The following is a 10,233-nucleotide window of genomic DNA, read 5'->3' on the forward strand; positions in this document are numbered from 1 at the left end:
AGGCACCGCGCTCGCCCAAATTCGGTGCGCGTGTGTGCCTGACCGGGAAGCGGTCCTTCATTGATGCGGAGGAATCCTAAAGATTCCGAGAGTCATCGAGTGGTTGACCAGTCTCTCGCTATATCATGACAGTCAGTTTTTGGCTTTCTCTACTAAGGTGCTCGCCTGGACGAACCGGGGCACAATCGCAGTAGTTCTCCAGGTGCCGCGTTAGCCGATATAACGGAACGTAAGGCAGCAAAACACAGGAGCCGGGTAAACCCAACATTTGACCAAAGACATGATTCGGAGCTGATGCATATAAGGCCAAACTCGCGACGCCGAACACTCCCTAAGGTATTCGGTCTTTATGAAGACGGGCCGAAATAGAGCCCTTGGTAAAAAAGCCCCTGGTGTCCAGGTACGCGCAAAATTATGGCGTGGCCACATGCCAAGACGCCAGCCTCCTCCTTGATTATAGCGAAAATTGGGGGATGTTGTCAACAAGAGACAATAAAAAAAGGTTTACGCAGGGTCTTAATCTGAAAAGAATCCTTGAAACGGGTCCCTACTGCACGTCTGCGCTTGTGTCTCCGTTGTGCCGTATCCTGGACGGGCGTAGCATGGTGTTCGTCTGCGAGAAAGAGGAACTTTAGTAAAAAAAATAAACGTGCGAGAAATCTATATTAGAATAAACAAAATATAGTTCGAGCAAGAAGTGAGCCGTATTGTCTCCTGGCGTGAACACGCGGAGTCCCTTGTACAGGGTTATGTGGCTATTAAGCCCATGTATGTTGACGCCGGACTCGTCGAGCCGTGTCCAGGATAGTAGGGCTGAATTAGTGTGCGGCTGTCCAGGCGGCCGCACCATTACCTGTACTTTGGGGGTCAATTGATATCCCCCTGTAATGAGATGATGCCTCGTGGGCCGGGCATTTTATGTGTAAGGGATGCATAATGCGGTATTGCGTTAAAGCAGGCGAAAGCTTCACGTCCCAGTAGCGCTTGATAGCGACTTACGAATGGGGCGATGTGGAAGGTTAGCTTTTCGCTTCGGAAGTTGTCGGGTGAGCCGAACGTGACTTCTAACGAAAGGGAACCCATACTCTAGGTATCTGGGCCCGGCGTGACTCCTTAAAAGGAAGTTTTGCCATGGAGGATTATAGCTGGGTTTACCCCTAGTTTGCGGATTGTGTCCTGATATAATAGGTTTAAGTCACTGCCGCCGTCCATAAGGACTCTTGTAAATTATAGGCCGTCAATAACCGGATTCAAGACCAAGACAGTCCAGCCCGCGTTCCGGGCCCCTCTGGAGTAATCCTGATCATCAAAGGTGATTGGTTGTAACAACCAGTGGCGGTGCTCCTCTGGGGCTGGCCGTATGGCGCGTGTCTTCGTGGTCGCCGTTCTATTTTTCCCTTTTGTCATCTGAAGTGAATCTACTATTTTGACTTCTTGTGGGAACTTCTTTTGTTCTCCGGTGTTCTGCTTGTGGGGTGCGTCGTCATCCTCGCTTGGTGTGTCGAGCCCCTTGTGTTCGGCGTTGAGTTTACCGGACTGTTTGAAGACCCAACAATCTCTGTGGGTATGGTTTGCAGGTCTCCGAGGGGTACTGTGGATTTGACATATTTTGTCCAGGATTTTGTTGAGGTTAGACAGCTCGTCCCTGTCATCTTTGGGTGGCGGTTTTTTCTGATTTTGCCAAGAGCTTTTGAATCCGGCATTGACTGCCGTGCTCATCGGGCTATTATCCTTGATCCGGCGCTGTTCTTTGTTACGGCGCGGTTTCCCGTTTCCATCTCTGAGTTCGGATGTACTCGGGTCGCTGGTGCTGCTTCTTGCCAACTAGCTATCCTCTCCTGCACAAAAGCGGGTCATGAGGCTTGTTAATGCGACCATTGTTCTTGGCTTTTCTTGGCCGAGGTGTCTGGCGAGCCATTCGTCTCGGACGCTATGTTTGAAAGCTGCTAGGGCCTCGGCGTCCGGACAGTCGACTATCTGATTCTTTTTAGTAATGAATATGTTCCAGAGTTTCCGGGCTGACTCTCCGGGCTGCTGAGTTATATGACTCAGATCATCTGCATCCGGAGGTCGGACATAGGTCCCTTGAAAATTTTCCCGGAAAGCGTCCTCGAGCGCTTCCCAACTTCCTATGGTGTTTTCTGGGAGGCTTTTAAGCCAATGCCGTGCTGGCCCTTTGAGCTTAAGGGGTAAGTATTTTATAGCATGAAGGTCATCTCCTCTTGCCATGTGTATGTGGAGGATATAATCCTTGATCCAGACTCTGGGGTCTATTGTTCTGTCGTATGCTTCTATGTTCACGGGCTTGAATCCCGCTGGAAATTCATGATCCAGCACCTCATCGGTAAAACATAGGGGATGTGCGGCGCCCCTATATGTAGGTGTGCCGCGATGTTCGGATATTTTTTGCATTGCATTGCTCGCTGGAGCTTGCTTTCTTGGCCCATATATGGATCTAGTTGGGCCAGTTTTTTGATGCGAATCCTTAGGCGGATCGCGCGTCGTATTGAGTGCGGCACCCTTTGTCGCTTGATACCGATCGTGGGGTCGTCTATCCGACCTGGTGGCTTCCTTATTTTTTGGCTGTGGGGGCTTTATGGCCTCTTCATCAAATTCCGGTAGTAGTTTCCGCTTCGGATAGCTCTTTGTGTGACGACTGTTGCCGTACTTATGTGCGGTATTGAGTACTTTGCCCCATCTAATTCTGAGTGCATCTTCCGCTGTTTTGAGCCTCCGCTTCTGCTTTTTCAGGCTACGTGCAGCGGCAACGAGCCTTTGGTGGAGGTTCTGATGTTCCAGCAATTTGTCCGGTGTGAGGTCGTACGGACTATTATCTTTCCTGGAGATTGGTTGTTCGGATTGTCCGCCCTGTTTGGACGGTTGCTCGATGGCATGTTCGTCTTCCGTTGATTCGCCCTGCTCTATGGCTAGGTCTTTGCCGAGGTGGGGCTTGGCGTGGCACTTACGTCGCCGCTTTGATTGTTTTTCGAGGGAGCGATCCCTGGTTGCGCCCTTTTGATCCTCGTTATCATTTCTTTTAGGTGTGTCCACCATGTAGACGTCGTATGATGAGGTGGCTTTCCAGTGCCCTATAGGTGCTGGTTCTTGGTCGTCTCCTCCATCGGCGTACATACCGTCGATGTCTTCGGAGTCGTAGTCGAGCATGTTGGTTAGGTCGTCGACAGTGGCTACCAAGTGGGTGGTGGGTGGGTTTCAAATTTCTTCGTCGTCCGCGTCCCAACCCTGCTGACCATAGTCCGACCAAGGCTCTCCTGACAAAGAGAGAGACATTAGTGAATCCAGGATATCGCTAAAGGGCGAGTGCTGAAAGACGTCCGTGGCGGTGAACTCCATGATCGGAGCCCAATCGGGTTCGATCGGAAGGGGTGCGGGATATTCGGAGTCCGGAACGGAGTCCGACACCTTGGAGTCATGGGCCTTGCAAAGGACTAGGCTGGTATTCGGCTCTATCGCCGTAGAGATTGCGGCTCCTGGGGCGGCGTCCAACTGTCCGTCCTTGACTAGCACAGTCGGCTCCGAGCTAATGGTTGGAGTGGACACCTGAGCGGCACTTTGGGTGCTGTCCGGCGGCAGAGCTAGATCATGCCCATCGAGACAGTGCGGCACGCTCGGCCATGGCTCGAATCCATTGAAGATCAAGTCCCCGCGGATGTCGGCCGTGTAGTTTAAGCTTCCAAACCTGACCTGATGGCCAGGGGCGTAGCTTCCGATCTACTCCAGATGGCCAAGCGAGTTGGCCCGTAGTGCGAAGCCGCCGAATATGAAGATCTGTCCAGGGAGAAAAGTCTCACCCTGGATCGCATCGTGGTTGACGATCGAAGAAGCCATCGGGCCTAAAGGTGACGACACAGAGGAACTCTCAATGAAAGCACCAATGTCTGTGTCAAAACTGGCGGATCTCGGGTAGGGGGTCCCGAACTGTGCGTCTAGGCGGATGGTAACAGGAGACAAGGGACACGATGTTTTTACCCAGGTTCGGGCCCTCTCGGTGGTGGTAAAACCCTACTCCTGCTTGATTAATATTGATGATATGGGTAGTACAAGAGTTGATCTACCACGAGATCAGAGAGGCTAAACCCTAGAATCTAGCCTATGGTATGATTGTTGTTCGTCCTACGGACTAAAACTCTCCGGTTTATATGGACACTGGAGAGGGCTAGGGGTTACACAGAGTCGGTTACAATGGGAGGAGATCTTCATATCGTATCGCCAAGCTTGCCTTCCACGCCAAGGAAAGTCCCTATCCGGACACGGGACGAAGTCTTCAATCTTGTATCTTCATAGTCCGGGAGTCCGGCCAAAGGTCATAGTCCGGCCATCCAGACACCCCCTAATCCAGGACTCCCTCAGGAGTCCTAAAGAAATATGTCCGTAACCGCGCTAGGCTAGAAGGAAGCATCTCCATGGGCCATCAAACAGAGGATGTCATTGGGTTTTGTGTTGACTTCATTCCTGGCCTTAAGAAGATAGGTCTCCCTAAATCGCGGTATGAGGGGAGACTAACTGGAAAAGGCATGCTTGGAGGGGACTCAATAATATCCAGGGACGGATATTCTTGGTCTCAAGCACACCACACAGTTCTACAGAACTCTACCTCGGTGAACCCGTATGTCGATGAACACAAGAATAGTCTGCGCTCCAAACACCCGGAGTAGTGCGACGAATGGATTACATGTGAACATATCAGGACTTTCAGCAGTTGGTTGGAAACACGTCTCAGAGGTGAAAACACTATTTGTGATGAGTTGTACTCGTTGTCCAAGGGACCCTTCGACTGTAATGATTTGGAAAGGATACGAGATAAATGGGAATACATATTACACGATCACCCAAGATCAAAAGAGCACCAACCGAAATAGCGGTGTCCGCTTTGATGCAGCAACCGAGAGAGGAAAGGACACATATCATGGTTACATAGTGGACATATGGGAACTTGACTACGGAGTAGATTTTAAGGTCCTTTTTTTTAAATGCAAATGGGTCAATTTGTCAGGAGGCCGTGTACAGGTAGACCCACAGTACAAAATGACAACAGTAGATCTGAACAATCTTGGGACATGTTATCAATGTGAAGGACATGTCTACCAAACCGAGAAAAAGAAAAATAATAAGGAAACGAATACATCATACGATGAGCCAAAGTGCCACATAGTTCTTTCAGGAAAAAGGGATATCGTGGGAGTGGAGGGCAAGACAGACATGTCCGAAGGTTATGAAAAGTTTCATGAAATTCCTCCCTTCAAATTCAAGGCTGACCCAAGCATCCTGATAAATGATGAAGATTATCCATGGTTACGGTGCAATAAGGAAAGGACACAAGCGAAGAAAAAGTGAAGACTTTCTCCACAACTATTATGATGATACCATGCCAACTTTCAACTTTTTCATAGTTCCTTTGAAATGCCTGTTGTAACAGACAAGTTTCCGTATGAAATCCTGATACTTCGAAAGAGATTGTCCGTTTTGTACATGAAGTGCATCCAGTTTTTGCCGTAACCCTCTCAACGTTCTTGCACATGCTATGTGGATGAAATGATGATACCATGCCAACTTCCAACCTTTTCAGAGTTCATTTGAAATGCTTTTCAATTTTAGGGTCTTATAGCTCAAAATAATCAGTAAATGCATGAAAATAACAAATGAAGTCAGAAAGGGTTGAAAATTGATGATGTGGCTTTGAATGGTGCATTTTGAACACACAAAATGTCAGGAGTTCAAATAAGTTTTAAAAAATGAAATCCCTTTGTAACAGACGAGTTTCTGTATGAAATCCTGATACTTCGAAAGAGATTGTCCGTTTTGTACACAAAGTGCATCCAGTTTTTGCCGTAACCCTCTCACCTTTCTTGCACATAATATGTGGATGAAATGATGATAGCATGTCAATTTTCAACCTTTTCAGAGTTCATTTGAACTGCTTTTCAATTTCAGGGTCTTATAGCTCAAAATAATCAGTAAATGCATGAAAAATAACAAATGAAGTCAGAAAGGGTTGAAAATTGATGATGTGGCTTTGAATGGTGCATTTTGAACACACAAAAAGTCAGGAGTTCAAATAAGTTTGAAAAAATGAAATCCCTTTGTAACAGACGAGTTTCCGTATGAAATCCTGATACTTCGAAAGAGATTGTCCGTTTTGTACACGAAGCGCATCCAGTTTTTGCCGTAACCCTCTCAACTTTCTCGCACATGCTATGTGGGTGAAATTATGATACCATGCCAACTTTCAACCTTTTCAGAGTTCATTTTCTGTTCAAAATCATCAAAAGCAAAAATAACTTTCATAAAGAACTTTTTTGTTACAAACTTTAATAGCAAAAAGAATTATCATAAAAGAAAATAAATAAGTAATTAGAATTTTGTTACAAACTTTAATAGCAAAAATAATTATCATAAAAGAAAATAAATAAGTAATTAGAAACAAAAAAGAAAGCAAAAAAACTGGAAAATAAAAAATAAAAAAGTGCCACCTACAGGGCCACCATGGCCTGCATACGACTAGAAACCCACTACTAGGGCCAGGATGCAGGCCCGCAGTAGGCCCAATAGGCCCACAAGAACAGAGAGTGAATTTATGCCCGTAAGCCTGTAGTAGAGAGGAGCTCGAAGTGGTTGGTTCGGCAGGGCTTATAAACAACTCCGAGCCCCTCTCGGCTAGCGAGGTTGGACTAAACATAGCACCGCACCGTGCCAGTTCCAGCACACGACCTTTGGTCCCAGTTGGTGCCACCAACCGGGACTAATGGTACGCATTGGTACCAGTTCATGGTACCAACCGGAACCAATGCCCACCTTTTAGTACCGGTTGGTGCCACCAACCAGGACCAAAGCCCTCTGCTTCCCGCCCTTTGGGCTGCTGAAAAGAGGCATTTGGTCCCGGTTCGTGCCACCAACCAGGACAAAAGGGGGCATTGGTCCCAGTTGGTGCTGAGGGAGTCCTGGATTAGGGGTATCCAGAGAGCCGGACTATATAATTTGGCCGGACTGTTGGACCGTGAAGATACAAGACTAAAGACTTCGTCCCGTGTCCGGATGGGACTCTCCTTTGCGTGGGAGTCAAGCTTGGTGATCCGGATATTAGATCTCCTTCTTTGTAACCGACTCTGTGTAAACTCTAGCCCCCTCCAGTGTCTATATAAACCAGAGGGTTTAGTCCGTAGAGGGATAATCATATCATCAAGATCAATCAAGCAGGAAGTAGGATTTACCTCCATCGAGAGGGTCCGAACCTGGGTAAAACATCGTGTCCCTTGCCTCCTGTTACCATTAGCCTTAGACGCACAAATCGGGACCCCCTACCCGAGATCTGCCGGTTTTGACACCGACATTGGTGCTTTCATTGAGAGTTCCTCTGTGTTGTTGCTGCTAGGCTCGATGGCTCCTTCAATCATCAACAACAACAAGGTCCAGGGTGAGACTTTTCTCCCTGAACAGATCTTCGTGTTCGGTGGTTTCGCACTGCGAGCCAATTCGCTTGGCCATCTGGAGCAGATCGACAGCTACGCCCCTGGCCATCAGGTCAGGTTCGGGAACTTGAACTACACGGCTGATATATGCGGAGACTTGATCTTCGATGGATTTGGGCCTACACTAGGAGCGCCGAATAGTCATGATGAGCACGGCTTAGACTTGCTGTCGGACCATACTCGAGATATCGCACCTGCAGGAGCTTCGGACATAAATCCGGGGCAGATTGTGTCGTCCGAGGACGGGTGGATGGACCCCGCCCTGGAGGCCACACACTCATCGGCGGTAGAGCCAAACGCAGACTCTGCCCCCAAGGAAGCCTGTGTCACCGGACCCCCGGACTCATGTCCGGCTGTAGGTTCCAGACCGCACGCCCCCGAGCCCGCCAAATCTGGTTGGGCTCCAGTAATGGAGTTCACCGCTGCGGATATCTTCCAGCACTCGCCCTTTGGCGACATGCTGAACTCATTAAGGTCTCTCTCTTTGTCAGGATACTCTTGGCTGAACTATGTCCGGCTCGAGTGGGAAGCAGGCGACGAGGGGATTTCTTGCCCACCCACCACCCACTTCATTGCCACGATCGATGATTTGACCGACGTGCTTGACTTCGACTCTGAAGACATCGACGGTGTGGACGACGATGCAAGAGAAGAAGAGGAACCACCGCCCACGGGGTGCTGCACAGCCACCTCCTCATATGATATATATATATGGTGGACACTCCGAAAGAAACCAATGGCGATGAGGCAATGGAAGATAGTCCCTCAAGGAAGAAAGCAAAGCATGGGCATCATTGGCGCCGCTCCAAGCCCCGCCACAGCAATACCGACACAGGAGACGAAAACAATCCGGATGGTGCCGAAGATGAATACAACCCCGATCAGCCTACCTTCGAGCAGGCCGAACAAGAAGACTGGCAGGTCAGCCCAGACGAACAGGCGACGGACAGATACCTGGAGGAGGACAACTACATGCCCCCCTACGAAGATGAGATTAGCCTCGGCGACGACGAACTCGGCGTGCCTAAGGACCCCGTAGAGCAGGAGCACTTCAAGCGCGGGCTTATGGCCACATCGAGGAGCCTGAAAAAGAAGCAGCAGCAGCTCCAAGCTGACCAAGATCTGCTCACAGATAGATGGACTGAAGTCCTGGCAGCCGAGGAATATGGACTCGAGCGCCACACCAAAGGTTATCCAAAGCACAAGTGGCTACCTCAACTCGAGGAGGAGCCTATACTACGAGCACAGGACGAGGCTGACCGGCCATGTCGCGACCGGAATAAAACGGCGTATAAGCCCGAATGCCACCCCGCACCCCCATGCCAATACACCACGGCCCGGGGCAATAGGCAGGACCTGCAAGACATACTGGAAAACAAGGCAGGACAACCAAGATCGATCTACGGATCGCGGGGGCGCGGCCCAACACGTGACGATGATCGTCACGCCGGATACACTATCAACAAGTCCGGCCGGGCCGAACATAGCCAACCAGACCCATTGAAACTACGCCGCCCCATAGCCCGGCATAGAGGCGCCGCACACCCCCTCTGCTTCACTGACGAAGTGATGGATCACGAATTCCCAGAAGGGTTTAAACCCATAAACATCGAATCATACGATGGCACAACAGACCCCACGGTATGGATCGAAGATTTCCTTCTCCACATTTACATGGCCCGCGGTGACGATCTACACACCATCAAGTATCTTCCACTTAAACTCAAAGGGCCGGCCCGACACTGGCTAAATAGCCTACCGGCAAACTCCATCGGCAGCTGGGAAAACCTGGAGGACGCGTTCCTCGACAACTTCCAGGGCACATACGTGTGACCACCGGATGCTGATGACTTGAGTCACATTACCCAACAGCCTGGAGAGTCAGCTAGGAAATTCTGGACTCGGTTCCTAACTAAAAAGAACCAAATTGTCGACTGTCCGGACGCTGAAGCCCTGGCGGTGAGGGAGTCCCTGATTAGGGGGTGTCCGGATGACCGGACTATGACCTTTGGCCGGACTCCTGGACTATGAAGATACAAGATTGAAGACTTCGTCCTGTGTCCGGATGGGACATTCCTTGGCGTGGAAGGCAAGCTTGGTGATACTGATATGTAGATCTCCTCCCATTGTAACCGACTCTGTGTAACCCTAGCCCTCTTCGGTGTCTATATAAACCGGAGGGTTTTAGTCCATAGGACGAACAACAATCATACCATAGGCTAGCTTCTAGGGTTTAGCCTCTTTGATCTCGTGGTAGATCTATTCTTGTACTACCCATATCATCAATATTAATCAAGCAGGAGTAGGGTTTTACCTCCATCGAGAGGGCCCGAACCTGGGTAAAAACATCGTGTCCCTTGTCTCCTGTTACCATCCACCTAGACGCACAGTTCGGGACCCCCTACCCGAGATCCGCCGGTTTTGACACCGACATTGGTGCTTTCATTGAGAGTTCCTCTGTGTCATCATCTTTATGTCCGATGGCTCCCCCGGTCATCAACAACAACGCGGTCCAGGGTGAGAATTTTCTCCCCGGACAGATCTTCCTATTTGGCGGCTTTGCACTGCGGGCCAATTCCCTAGGCCATCTAGAGCAGATCGAAAGCTACGCCCCTGGCCATCAGGTCAGATTTGGAAGTTTGAACTACACGGCAGACATCCGCGGAGACTTGATCATCGACGGATTCGAGCCACGGCCAAGCGTGCCGCACTGTCACGATGGGCATGATCTAGCTCTGCCGCCGAA

The sequence above is a fragment of the Triticum dicoccoides genome, chromosome 3B, assembly GCF_002162155.2.
Source record: "Triticum dicoccoides isolate Atlit2015 ecotype Zavitan chromosome 3B, WEW_v2.0, whole genome shotgun sequence".
NCBI classification, from domain to species: Eukaryota; Viridiplantae; Streptophyta; class Magnoliopsida; order Poales; family Poaceae; genus Triticum; species Triticum dicoccoides.